The following is a 13,763-nucleotide window of genomic DNA, read 5'->3' as shown; positions in this document are numbered from 1 at the left end:
CACACACATGCAGAGCTTAGCGTGCAGAGTGGCTAACGTCATCAAGCCTGTTCCTGCTGTGAGTCACTGCTTCACATCTGGTTCCCAGTCTTCTCCTCTGCTTCTCCTCATCGCTGCCATCTCTTCTCATTCTTGACTCTGAAATCGTGTCCCACTCTTCCCCACACTACGCCACAATTATTTTCATTGTCAATTCGTTTCTCGACTTAGTAATCAATGATTTGTAGAAAATCAGAAAACCGCGAACGTTGCTCGTCACAGTCCATTCATTTGAAACAGAGAAAGTAGCGATTCTGCATTTTAAAGCTAGAGACAGTAAATATCTGGCATTTTGCTTCATAAATGACTTCAACAATTAAATTAAAAGAATGGTCAAAATTGAGCAGGGATCAAGCTCTGCAACCTACATTTCCCAAAATGCAACTTAATTCCGTCTTTAATTAGACCCTCACTGAATCCTAAATGCCAACATCTTTCAAACGCCACAACCACCAGTGTAGGGATAGATGGCGCGAGCATGTGAGGTGTCTGGTGTTTTTATTTGGGCTACCATGGTAACAGGTTAGAGCTTACACACGCCTGCGTGACACGCATGTCTCAGAAATTGCACACGCAAGCGTGTTGGAACGCAAGATAGAATAGAAAAAGTGTCATTTATGTCATTTTGACACAAATACATATACAAAAATGACATGTTGATGTTTGAAAGTCTCTAGGTTTTGACATGAATGCAGATATAAGTGTAATAAAATTAAAAAGAATCGATTTTCAAATATTGCATCTGTCATACAGAACAAAATATTCTGAAGCCTAAATATTTTTACGTATTACTAATACGTAAATACTGCCAACGTTGTCTTTGATATAATCAAATCAGTAGCCTATGTATTTATGTTTAACATAAAGTATAGAGCCCTCCCTGTACGTCACTTAGGAGCAGCAGCGCCGCCGCGTGAGACACGTTTCTGGTGTGTAAAGACATAGACAACGCCACGCAGCCGCCTCGCAGCCGCCACGCAGCCGCCACGCAGCCGCCTCGCAGCCGCCACTCAGCTGCATCACAGCCGCCATTCAGCCGCCTCGCAGCCGCCTCGCAGCCACCTCGCAACAGAAACGCCCCGCTTACGCCACGCAGCCTGGGTGTAGCCGGCCGAAGGGGCATTTTCATTTGTTTTGGGTATAAGACACAAATTGTCCACTGGTGTCACTAGTGCTTTTGAGTGATGTCTATTTAGCTAGGAACTTTTCAACAGCTAACGGGGGGGCTGTTAATCAGAGGAGCACAAATAGTTTTTGACCACATCAAATCTCTACACTCCGCAACGTCCATGTGGATGCGTAGATGTTTGTTGATGGAGCTTTATGGACACATGGATTCTTGCACGTTCATTTGAAGAACACTGTGATCAATAAATGTCCATCAGAACGCAACCATGACTGTTCTGTGATTTCAACAGTAGGCTACGGCGTGGTGGCAATGGTTATGTTCAGGGTTAAGGTCAGGGTTAGCTGCCCTGAGGGCAACGCTGAAGGCAAAAACACAGCATCGAGCGTCTGTACAGCAGCCCCTCAGTGGCTTTAAGTTTTTAGGCTTAGCCATAATACCCAGTTTGTAACAATGGCTTTTAGGTTAAAATTGTATGCCTTGAACCCAAGCTGAGATAACCCTGGTGACACCACTATGACATCATCATAGGGAGTTATTTTCTCAAACTTTGAAAAGCTCCCTCCAGGGCCACAGAGGAAGTGTTTGAGTAGGACCCCTCGTCATAAGTAAACCTGACCTCCATGAGTAAAATTGGTGATATCCCCCTTTAAAGGTGTCCTGCCACACAAACCTGTTTCTACTTGTATATTTTAAAATGTGTGAGGTCCATATGTGTGTGTGTGTGTGTGTGTGTGTGTGTGTTATGTGGTGAATGTGAAGATGAACTGCTACCTCCTCTGTCAGCTCTAGCCACTGAAAAGAAATAAGAGGAGAAATCAGACCAATCACAACAGCTGGTCAGTCTGACGTCATGCTGCCTGAGCTCATTAATATTCATGAGCTGGGTAACGAATGCCGATAGCCAGGTTCTTATTGGCTAGCTGTTAACCAATCACAAATATTAATGAGAAGTGGCCCAGATGGACCTGAGTCTAGCTGCAGGCTTTCTATACCACGCTAGAATGGCTTGAAACAAGGTAACCACGGTAACCAAGTTACAGAGTCCGTGGTAGGACTTCAGACATTACTACAAAGGAGTGAGCTACAGGTGGCAGGGCTCCTTTAATCATTCACCAGAAGTGTTGTTGACAAACCTACAGGCAATCAGCTGATTAATTAAGTGACTAATCTGCTCTATCACATACTATTACCTTCCACTCCAGCCACTACACCCTCTTTCCTTTTCCTGTTTTTAACAGGAAACATTTAACATCTCCTTCTCTGTATCTACTACTTCTCTCAACCTCTTTCCTCTCCTCCCTGACGGACGGGAGGCGCTCTGGCTCACAAAATAATACAGTTCTGAATCGAATGACCTGACTGCCTCAGCCAATAGTCTCAGGCTAGTTTGCATGATCTGACGACAGTGACAGCCCTTTCCTGATTAGCCTAGCAAATGCCCCCCCCCCCCCCCCCACATCGGTAGCTATGACAAAATGTGAGGAGTAAAGTCTGGTCATGAGCCTCTCTTTCCCATGACTGCCAAGAGAGCTGGTAATTTCAGCTGTGCTGCAACAAAGAATGACTGCAATGTGAGTGCAGACGCCGGGATGTCCTGCTCCAGCTCTACAGCTCCCTGATGAAACTCACAGCTTAAGTGTCCACTTCGGAGGATCTGCTTTCTCTTTTGGCATATTTCACAGTAATATGCTGTGTGTTGTGATGATGGAGAACATTTGAAAAAAAAAATGTCTTGATGCAAGAGAGGGAGTACAAGTGAAGGGTCATAAAAACTGCTCTGATGGGAAATACCAAAAACTCGGCAGAACTCGGCGTGCTGTGTGGGGAGTGTGGCTGAGGGTGTCTGGGCCAATGGAAAAGCCTCGTCTCCCACTGTGTGTGTGTGTGTGTGTGTGAGAGAGAGAGAGAGAGAGAGACAGAGAGCGAGTCAGCCCGTGTTTTTAATGCCATGGCAGTATGACAAACAGCAGCGCAGTACAGGCTTTGATTTTGTTGCTCCCTTCACTGCAGTCAGTGATATTGTGGTTTAAAAACACACGTGATTTATGATGAACACACACACACACACACACACACACATGGAATTGCATATATGGATCAAAAACAGTGGTTGGTAATGTTTTATAGATTAAACAAGTAAACCAAGAACACCTTAAACATATACACAGAAGGAATAAAAACAAACCTATACAGACATAGTATATAATACTTGCCCAACTGATATGATGATATATGATAATGATGATGATATTATCAGCCAATAGGCATTTCCCAATCTATTTGGGAAAAAAATAATTTATAATGACAAATGATTCTGATAAATGAATATTTAAAAAATAAAATAAAAACGGACGGTCAACCATGATGTGATTGATGGCGTTGCATAGTCTGTCCACCAGAGGACGCTCATATATATATATATATATATATATATATATTATATTTCTTTTGGATCCAGCGACTGTATGTGACACTGAATTACCCCTGGCTGCAGGACACAGGAATCTTAACATTCCAGCTAATCACTGTGTGCAAAGTTCAGTCGTAATCAACGTGTATCTTTTAGGAAACAGTAAAGGCAGGATTCCCAGCCAGGCAGCCATTACAATCAACATTCCTCGGGAAGGTTACAAAACCCGCGATTTCACAGAAGTGAACTCTGATAAGCGTCGCTCGAGGACGGTTATATCTCGTGTTGTCTAAAAATATGACAATAACACCGTCCAATGTCAAAAGTAGGAGTTTTTGTTTCTTCCCACAAAAAAATGAAACAAAAATAACGGAGGCAGCTTTGGAAAAGAAACAAAATATTGTGCAAAGACAGAGTAGCCTGCAAAATGATATCAACACATCCAGTGTGAAAAAAATCAGGAGGAATTATAATAACCATAATAAATGTTCTAATGTTGTGAAAGCAGGCCTGACATTACTGTAAGTCTGAAGGCTAGTTCATGTAGCCAGAGATAAGACAAAGACTTTTGAGATGCACCACCTTGGTTCTCCGAGTCAACAGAACAGAGCGGCGCTGGCAGAACACGAGGAAGTGACCACATGAAAGAGGACTGTGACAGGAAACAGAGCTGACTTCCTGCCTCACAGGAAACACGGCGGTCGTGAGGCAGAGAAAAAGGCATGGAATGTGAAGCCGCAGCGCCGTGAGCCAAGTGGACAAATGTAGCTTTCGGCCCCCTTCTCAAACCCCACCCCACCCCACCACTGCCAGAGAGGTTATGTTTAGCAACTGGCACTAATCCCTGATGTCACACTATATTTATTAAATGAAAGTTATGTTGTGGTGCCGTTGTCGTGTGACTGCTGAAACGTTTAACTGGATACGTCATGACTCAACAAGTGGCTGTAGTGTGGACATCTGGATGTGCGTGCATGTGTGTGTGTGTGTGTGTGTGTGTGTGTGTGTGTGTGTGTGTGAGCAGGAGAATGTGTTTTGAGAATAGGCTATTTAAGAAATAGAGAAAGAGGGGTGTGTGTGTGTGTGTGTGTGTGTGTGTGTGAGAGAGACAGAGTGGACATGGACCAGTAAAGGACACACTGTGCTGGAGCACTACTGAAAGGCCACAGTGTTTGCTACATCACCCTCTCCTCCTCTTTATTTCTCCTCATCTTCTTACTTTGTCTCTCCTTCTCCTTCTCCTTACTTTTACCTACTCTCTTCTATTCTCCCCTCCTCTGGTCTCCTTATTTGTCCTTTCTTCTTCTTTCATCTTTTTGTTTCCTTCCCTACTCTCCTTGTGTCCTTGTCTTCTGCCGCCTCCTTCCTACTCCTACAACTCCTCATCTCATCTCATTGCCTTCCTCGTCCTCTCCTCTTCTCATCCTGTTTCCTTTCTTATTACCTCCTCTCCCTCTCCTCTGTTTCCATTCCTTCACTTCTACCCTATCCTGTGCTCTCCTCCTGTGTTTCCCCTGCAGACAGTAGCAAAGTACCTGCAGAAAACTGGAGGCAGACCGATGCTGGCACGCTGACTGAGCTGCTGACGCTCTCAGAGCTGCTCAAATGTCAACTCGTCTAATGAAAAAGTCCCCAGAAGAGCGCTGCACCACCTACCCTGAATCAGGTGAAGCCACAAGTGAAACCTCAGCTGCAAAGCCTATACAGATAGAGGTATGAAGCATCTGCAGCAATGCTCCCTCCTCACTGACTGAAAGCGTGCAGCACGTACAAACTCCCAGGCCAGCAGCTCTCTGAGAAGTTTCACACATGTAACAGAGATATGGAACCGATGAAAGTGAAAAAATGTGGTTTCCCTGCACTATTTCCACTGAACTCACCCAAGAAACGGTGCTGTCCTGAACAGGCTTTTTCACCTTTTGCTACCCATGTTTCAGGTTTAACTGTAGGTGTGTTTCAGCACTGTGACCAGCTATTTTCTGTGTAATCTGTCTGCGGCTGGGAGGAAGACAACCTACGGGGAGTATAGTGCAACATTTCTAACCGCCAAAGTAAGTAAGTAAGTAAGTATCCCTGAAGTTGTAGCTTGGTCATGTCTGGAGCTTTGTGCTGAGTCTGACTGAGTTTGAGCAATGGTTATGACAGAAAAGGTGTAAACCTGTTATTAGCCTAACACCAGCTCAGCAGGTCTGCCCGCTTAACAACCTGGGGCTGAGTGCCCAGCTCCAGGTGAGATGTTGGGGCAACAGGTGACGGGGAACTACCACTCACTGAGTACCACTCTACTCACAAAGTCATCTAAAGATACACTTACAGCAAGGTTCTTCCCCTCCACGTCAGAGGGACTTGGTCTTCTGTGATCCAGAGGCCGATTACAACTGATTCCAATAGATAAGAATGCTCATTGTGGTGAAAGGACTGTAGAGACTGATCAAAGTGATAACACCTGGAGCCAGGGAAAGAGAGAAGAGGTACTAGTTGTTTTTATAGAGTCGCTTCTTCTTGGCTAAAGATCCTATGTATTGACCAACTTCAAATAGGCTTGTGGAAGCTGTTTTTTAAAAGTTTTAAATCTTTCTAAATCCAATTACCTCAAAACAGCCATAAATCAAATGTAACTTGTTTTTAAGGTTTTTTGTGCTTTATTTGAGGGGGATTTCTGCCTGGTTGTTTAAAAAGGGGAATTTCTGATTTGTTAGACATCAATGGTCAATAAAGACAAGATCAAAAGACTTGAATTGCAAATGTCTGCAGCTGAATTTCGCCTTAATTTGCTGAAGCACAGGATTTGCTGAGTCATAAGCTATTCATAGGTTAGTCACAGTCATTGGTGTGATAGTTTAAGCAACTATGGCTCTAAAGTATTTATCTATAGGGGAATCCTTTTAGTCTTGTGTATAATTGAAAATGAAAGGACACTGTTGCAGTCAGGGCGTACTGATCCTCGCACATGCTCAGCTACACACAAGGAATCTGTCTCTCTCTCACACACACACACACACACACACACACACACACACACACACACACACACACACACACACACACACAGAAAATACATGAAAGAGCAATACACCTTCACATTACCACATTCACGAAGCAATCTGGATAGACTGTGAAGACTTCATGTGTTTGCAGTTTGATAAGTTATCAGCACCAATATTGAACTGACGAGTAATAATCACTGACCTATTTACTAAAGTCAATACAGTAATGATCATAAAAGGCACTGGAAATAAAAAGCAGAGCAAAGGAAATGTAAAGCCTTGGGCCTTTTATTTATTTATAGTCTTGGTTTCATTAAAACAGTCTGGAGAAAAGGAAATGATTGTTGTCATTAATGTTGCGTAGCAGCGGGCAACATCGCCTCAGGTTTGACTGGTCAGGGGTGCATAAATGTGTCAAGTGATATAAAAATAAGTCTGTTTTGCCACAATTTCTGAAAGAAAAAAACAAAAAACTGTCCAAGATTATAAATGGAACCTGACCCTGAGGGCATGGTTCGAACCAGAAATAGATCATTTCAGCCCTCGCCCTCCATCCCGGTCCCTTCCTTGCCTTCTTTTCCTCCCTTCTCCTTTTCACGTGCTCCTCTGGGACATCATGCACGCACACTACTGGCCACAGCTGATCTCACACTCGGGTTACAGCAAAAAGGCTCCCTTTCTCACCAGCTGACGTCAACTTCCAATTATTCAATTTGGACAAGAGAAGAGGCCTGGACACGCTCAGTGTGCAGCTCCTTAAATTCCCTTTTAGAGTTCTATGAGCCCAAGTAGCAGTCTATGACTTCCAGGAAAGTGCCTCTTCAAAATGGTCATTGTGAGATGCTGAGTTATACGACCACCATAAAGCGCAGATGGAAAGGCAGAAAACGCAAGTCATGCAGAAGCAAATCTGTCTGCAAATGTATTTACTGACGGCCTCTTGGCAGGATACAATCCTCTGCAAGGAATCTACACACACACACACACACACACACTCTTACACACACACACACACACACATACAAACACACACAGCTGAACTTGGAAGCCTGAGCGGATGATGATTGGTTGAGCTAAAGATTGATCTGTCTCACAGATGCTTAGACTATTTGATAAATATTCTAAGTGGTTTTGTGCATACGGTGAGAAACAGCAAAGCCGCTGACACTCCACGGTCTTTCATCGCCGTATGATAGTGTGAGACGAGTGGCGCAGTGGAGGGGCTATTAGCGAACTTCCTGCTGCATTGTATCCGCACAGGAAGAGCTGGCCAGTCCTGATACTGATCCCACTAATGCCTCTGGTTTCTATGCAAAACAGTGCAGAATGGGACCCTGGTAGGTGCAATGAAGGGGTCTGGCTGAAGCAAACAGTGGGTTCAAGAGCCACTACTTCCTACTCAAAACTCTGTAGTCTGACTGGGCAAAACAAGAGGAAAAAGGAAAGAGGGGGCCCTTGTCCAGGTAGGCTTTTCCAGCAGGATAACAATGGAGGGTAAAGCTCTTACTGTACATCTTAGTAACAGCTCTCACTTATGGTTTGCCCTCATTATGAATACACGCAAACAGAAGTTGCTGAGAGAATAATACATACATCATCCATTTCCTCTGGTTGGCCAAAGTCTGACATTTGGACAAATCACTCCAAAAGAATAACTTGGCTTACATTCAAACTTTAAACAATATCTTACCATTATTTTTAGATAATAACCAACAAGGTAAACTGAACATTTATTCATTTAGGACATTTTATGTTTGTTAGCTACAACCCTTTTCCATTTCACCAGGCCAATAAGAAAAGGATGACAAGTTGTGTACAACCTGTTCTATGGTGATTTATCCTATCTTTAATATCTGCAAGAATAATGCAGGAGTACTGTTAGCATCAGTGGTAAATACCGAATCCATGTTTGCTGATTTCCCGTTAGCATTTTACAAATGTCTGCTAAACAGCAAACTGCAAATAAAAACTAACCTATACCTTAGTAAGAAGACACAAAATTGGGACACTACCAAACAATATTTTATAGATCATGGTCAGTCTTGACATAGCAACACGAAACTCAACAGGGAGCCAGCTGAGTTCAACAAATTGTGACCTATGGCCCAAGTTCAGAATAACTCATATTAGTATTTATTCTGTGCTGTTTTCAGCCTCGCTTTAAGTCGGTTTGTTAGGCTTTCAAACCAGGAAGTACATGCAAATTCAAAAGGATTTAAAATGAAGGCGTTGGCTAAAATCATCATTGTTGACTGATCTAAAAATGTTGAGTTTCTGGTTAAAAACTTTGTGAGCCCGGTGACTTTACTCAGAACCTTGTTGGCCATATTCCTGCTTCCAAGCTGTTTTCTAGGATGAACCCCAGGTATTTTACTGACGCTCTTGCACTGACCACAGCATTATTCAAAATGACCCTAAATTTCGAGCATCTACGTATTCAATCCGTATTTCGAGCCGAACAAGATGGCCTCTGTCTCACCAAAATGTAGGGACAGCCTTTACGATGCAACAGCCCTCCACTGAATCATCAACTGCTTTTAACGTTTACACTTCAAACCATTTTCAGTTTCAAATGTCTCAAATGTTTCTCTGAAAAAAATGAAGAAACAAAATCCTCTAGTGGTTACTGTCGTTGTGTCACCTGCAAGGAACATAAATGTTGGCTGCATTGGTGAGAGAGTGACTCACTGACTGATTCACATTACATTTTGTAATTTCTATTCATATGTTGTTTCTGATTAGTGTAACTATAATACTTTTAGAATAATGTCCCAGCAGCGTGTGAACGCGCTGAGTTCTCTCCTGTGCTCGCTCATTTCCTGACTCAGACTCAAGCAGCACACAGCTCATGTGTACAGACAGGGACCGGGTTGTGCTGGCTAAGCTTACCGTGCTGAAATATGTGCATGTGTTGCTATGTGCAACACAATGTGAGTCTGTAAATGCACAGAGCTGTGTCTGTGGAGCGGGGGGATTTTTTGCCTCTGATCAGCAGAGCGGCCGGGTTGGGCTGCTGCCTGCTCGGCCTGGATAAAGATGCAGTGTGTGGACCACTGCTGGGTGCCTGTGTGGCGACCTACGTCCGAAGGCCTGACCCACCGCGCGAGGGCGGGTGGAGTGTTCGGGGGTATATTGTACCCGCCTGTTACCCCAGTTCAATCTGGGAAACACGGGGATATCCCCGAGTTGTTTTCATGGTGGGATGTTGATTTGGACAATCAAATTGAGAGGATTTCTTCTTTTCTGTGTGGGTTTATTACACTGTAAAACATTGACTAAATAAGTGCACTTTTAAACAGTCTTCAGGAAAAATGCTGTATACAAACAATTTTTCTAATGAGTAAAAATAGTAAAATAGAAGAAAACGACTTAAACGCCGCAACAATCCCTGCTGTCACCAACATGTCACAAAAATTAAACAACCTCACTGGCATATTAGCACTTAAAAAGTTTTAAAGCTGGCTCATATCGGCTCATACCACGATTCTCCTAATCCACTATTCCATTTGACTTTCAATTTTAAGGTGACAATTTGATTTGATATTTGATTAAAAATCCTTACACAATCGGAGCCACTAGTTGGCAGAAGGGTGCTTTACAACAACAGTTTGAGTTTCTCAGCGTTAACGAGGTGCACCTGAATGCACCAGAAGTTTAACAAGGTGCACTGTCACCATTCAATGTGAGTCGAGTGCAGATTTGAGTCGTGCATGCATTGGCGATCCTGCTTTCGATTTTATTTTTAAATGGAAATTGTGTCATGCCTAGTATATTGTCAATTTTATTACCAAATGTGAGATGGATATCAATATAATGGCCTCAGTCGGAAGTCACAACAAACCATGTTTTTTCCCCAGAAAAATATTTCATAAAAACTTTAAAAGGCTACTACCTTTTCTTTAAACTCTCTGAGCCGCACAACGTAGAGCTGGAATACTACCTGTTTGCCGTTTCTTTGTTTTTGAAAGATCATTTTTTTCCCCTTTATTCAGTTATGTTAGGGACAGACAGGAAAAGTGGGAGAGAGATGGGGGGTGAAAATCAAAGGGCCGCAGTCCGGACTTGAACCCGGGCCGCTGCAGAACTCAGCCTACATGGGGCGCACGCTCTTACTGGGGGGGGGGGGGGCTGGAGGCCGCCCCCCTGTTTGCAGTTTTTAAAACGAGCATGACTCACCCTCTGCCACAAAGGAAAAAAATTGAAAAAAACCTCATGACATGTAGGGAAGCCATTATAGTCTTTTTTATTAAAGGTCCTGTTTTTTCCTGGGCCAATTATGAAAAGGAAATAACACATCGCAACATAAATACATAATGGGATTCTCAGAACTGGGGGACTTGATTCAAGTGTTTTAACAGAAGCTCACTACTAGATTGGAACTCAATTTTTCATGGCTATTTTAGACAGATATTATGTGTTTTTGAAATGCAAAACATATTTTGTTTAACATAAACACATTGCTCTGTTTAACGATTGTGCATGGTTGTTTTTTCTTTATTAGTTATCACAAGTGTCCTTGTTATTTGCAAGAAATCTTGGAAAGATTGTCCATGTGGCCTTGTTGCTGTTGCACCAGCGCCATTAGATGACACACTTTGTGCAACTAATTGTAAGTTTGTTGCAATGCTAAATACAAGTCCCATGAAAAAAAGCTATTGTGCTACTACCTGTGGACTTTGCTGGTGGAAAGTCCTCCGGGGAAATAACAGGGTGCTGTTAGTGTTTCAATGTGGAACTACAGAAGTATCCAAAATCTCCTCTAATTAATATGTATTCAAAAAATCACAGATTATTTTGGCCAATTTAGGCTTTTGTTTCTACAGGACAGTTTAGACTTGATAGGGGAGAGAGAGGGGGGGATGACATGCAGCACAGGGCCACAGGTCGGGGTCAAACCCACAGCCACTGTGTCGAGGAGCAAACCTCCTTATATGGGCGCCCGCCCTACCAGGTGAGCTAACCCGGCCCCCACCTAATCAATATTTGAAGAAAAAAAAGTGTATATGGTGAGGGCTGACATTTTGGTAAGGGATCACAGGTGAGTATCTTAAACCAGGGCCAAGACCGAGACTTGGACTTAGAGGGGCCATTATCAAGCTGGCACCAGTACAGTCCAGGACAGGAACTATACATGAGTACACCTAACTTCAGAATTTACTTAACTGACAAACTGATTTTTTCCCAGCTCTGAGTGGAGATAAATGGAAGAATAAAAAGAAAGAAGGGGAACACTAGAAAAGGGAGAATCCACAGAATCTGGAGTCACGTTGTGTGTTGCTTCCTGTCCTCATGACATCACTACCCTGGTACTTCCTGTCAGCCAGGGGCTGAAATTTGCATTTCTGTAAAGGGAGAGGAGCAGGTGGAGGAAGAGAGAAGTGATAGATTCTCCTGAATAGATCATTCATGTAATCACTGGAGACAACTAGCCTGCATGTGCTGGCTTAAAAAAACTATCATAACTAATATACTCGACAGATAATGGCAATAACAATAATGGCAATTTGTTAGTCACCTTCACCATTAAATGAATTATTTCTCCTGAGATTTGGATTGATGCTATAGCAACACGTCCTCCAACAGATACGGCGATGGGGGTGGTTTATTTCCTCAGATACGACCCACCGGAGCGTCTTATGTCTTTATTTTTAAACCAGAGTCCCAGTCTGCTGATGTTTAGGGACAAAAACTACTAAGTGAAGTTTGGAAAAAGATTGTGGTTTGGGTTCAAATCAGACGTTACTTCACTTCCCGCTTACGCATGTGATGCTGAACGGGACTTGACTCGGTGTCTTCTGTAAAGTAAAAAAAAAAAACTTTACTGGTATTTTTAACGACCCAGCCTGCCTCCTAATGAGGAACTTGGTGCTCCCATAGTTGATTACCGTCCTTCCTCCTTAGCTCCGTCATTATTATTATTATTATTATTATTATTATTATTATTATTATTCCTGCTTAGCTCCGTCATAACGACTACAGCAACTAAGGTGGGCTGCCACTGGAAATGTAACGCTGAGACGTAACTGCTGCTGAAGAAACATCGTATGGAGTCGGCTCTCAGGGAGGTTTAAACTCCAGTATCAGTGCTGCATAGAACACATGAGATGGGGGGGTTGCACCATGGTATAAGGAGGCAAAGAACTTTAAACAAAGTAAACCTTTCTAATATTTCTCACCTTTTGGTGTGTGAACGCCTGGGAAAATAGTTATGACGGTGTTGAGATTAATATGAATATAATTCCAAATGACGGTTTCTTCAAACACTTCAAACAATGATTGTGGATTCTTTAACATGACGACACGAAACCCCAGTGTCGTCAACAGATCACAATTCCATTTTTTTTTTTAATCTCTCGTGTCAATTAATTGAACCAGGGCATGAATGATTCATTGAGAGAGAGACAGAGAGAAAATGAGTCCACATGTGGGGACATGTCACTGCTGCCTTTCCTAGAATCCAACACAGGAACCTTGGAGGGAAACTACAGATGCCAATCTCAAACCGCACAGTACATTTTATAACTAGCAGTACCCCGTAATACATAAATACTCCCAGGAAAACTACATTTCTGTCTGTCTCAGCTAAAAGTCATGGTGATGAAATAAAAACACCCAACACTTGCTTTGGAACTCTATTCTGGAGGGGACTCTGCTTTCAGCGGTGTGCTAGTTGGGGCTAGGGCAATATCACTTTGCTCAATATTATATCTAGGGGTGCAAGACATATCAACTCAATATTGTTATACATCAAAAGTGTCACATTAATTATGCGATATTTAGTTAATTTTGTGGAGTGCTGCGTCCCGTCTGCTGACAGTGAGGCTCGGTTGTGTTTGAGTCAGAGCCCCCCCCCGAAGCGCCGTAATGATCATGTTTCATTGGCCAGTTACTGGGCCACGTGCACATGTCAGTGCACGAGGCCACTACGTGACAAACGCTATGGAGAGTAGCACGCGTGTGCACATGTCAACAGAGTGACAGTGTCAAGGAAGTCCTCGATAGAGACAAGAAGACGGAAGGAATCAGAGAAGAGAAGGAAAAGTTGTGTCCTGTTGTCTTTACTTATTCTCTTTATTTATATATTTTATACTGTCCAACCGGTAAAACATGTCCTCTTCACTTTATTTATAAATATATATTTATACTGTCCAACCGGTAAAACATGTCCTCTTCACTTTATTTATAAATATGTATTTAT

At 42.8% G+C, this 13,763-nt stretch overlaps 1 protein-coding gene and 1 long non-coding RNA gene across 2 annotated transcripts in view; one reads left to right on the top strand and one right to left on the bottom strand.

Moving 5' to 3' along the window:
• Positions 1-13,763, bottom strand: part of foxo1a (forkhead box O1 a) — a 31,017-nt gene that overhangs the window by 4,302 nt on the left and 12,952 nt on the right. The window lies entirely within an intron of this gene.
• On the top strand, positions 514-5,597 carry LOC116672545 (uncharacterized). The gene is made up of 3 exons (XR_004327584.1): positions 514-618; positions 5,176-5,185; positions 5,588-5,597. It is a non-coding gene; the product is annotated as an uncharacterized LOC116672545 (long non-coding RNA).

Source organism: Etheostoma spectabile, chromosome 3 (assembly GCF_008692095.1).
Source record: "Etheostoma spectabile isolate EspeVRDwgs_2016 chromosome 3, UIUC_Espe_1.0, whole genome shotgun sequence".
NCBI lineage: Eukaryota > Metazoa > Chordata > Actinopteri > Perciformes > Percidae > Etheostoma > Etheostoma spectabile.
This window is presented reverse-complemented; position numbering and strand designations above follow the sequence as displayed.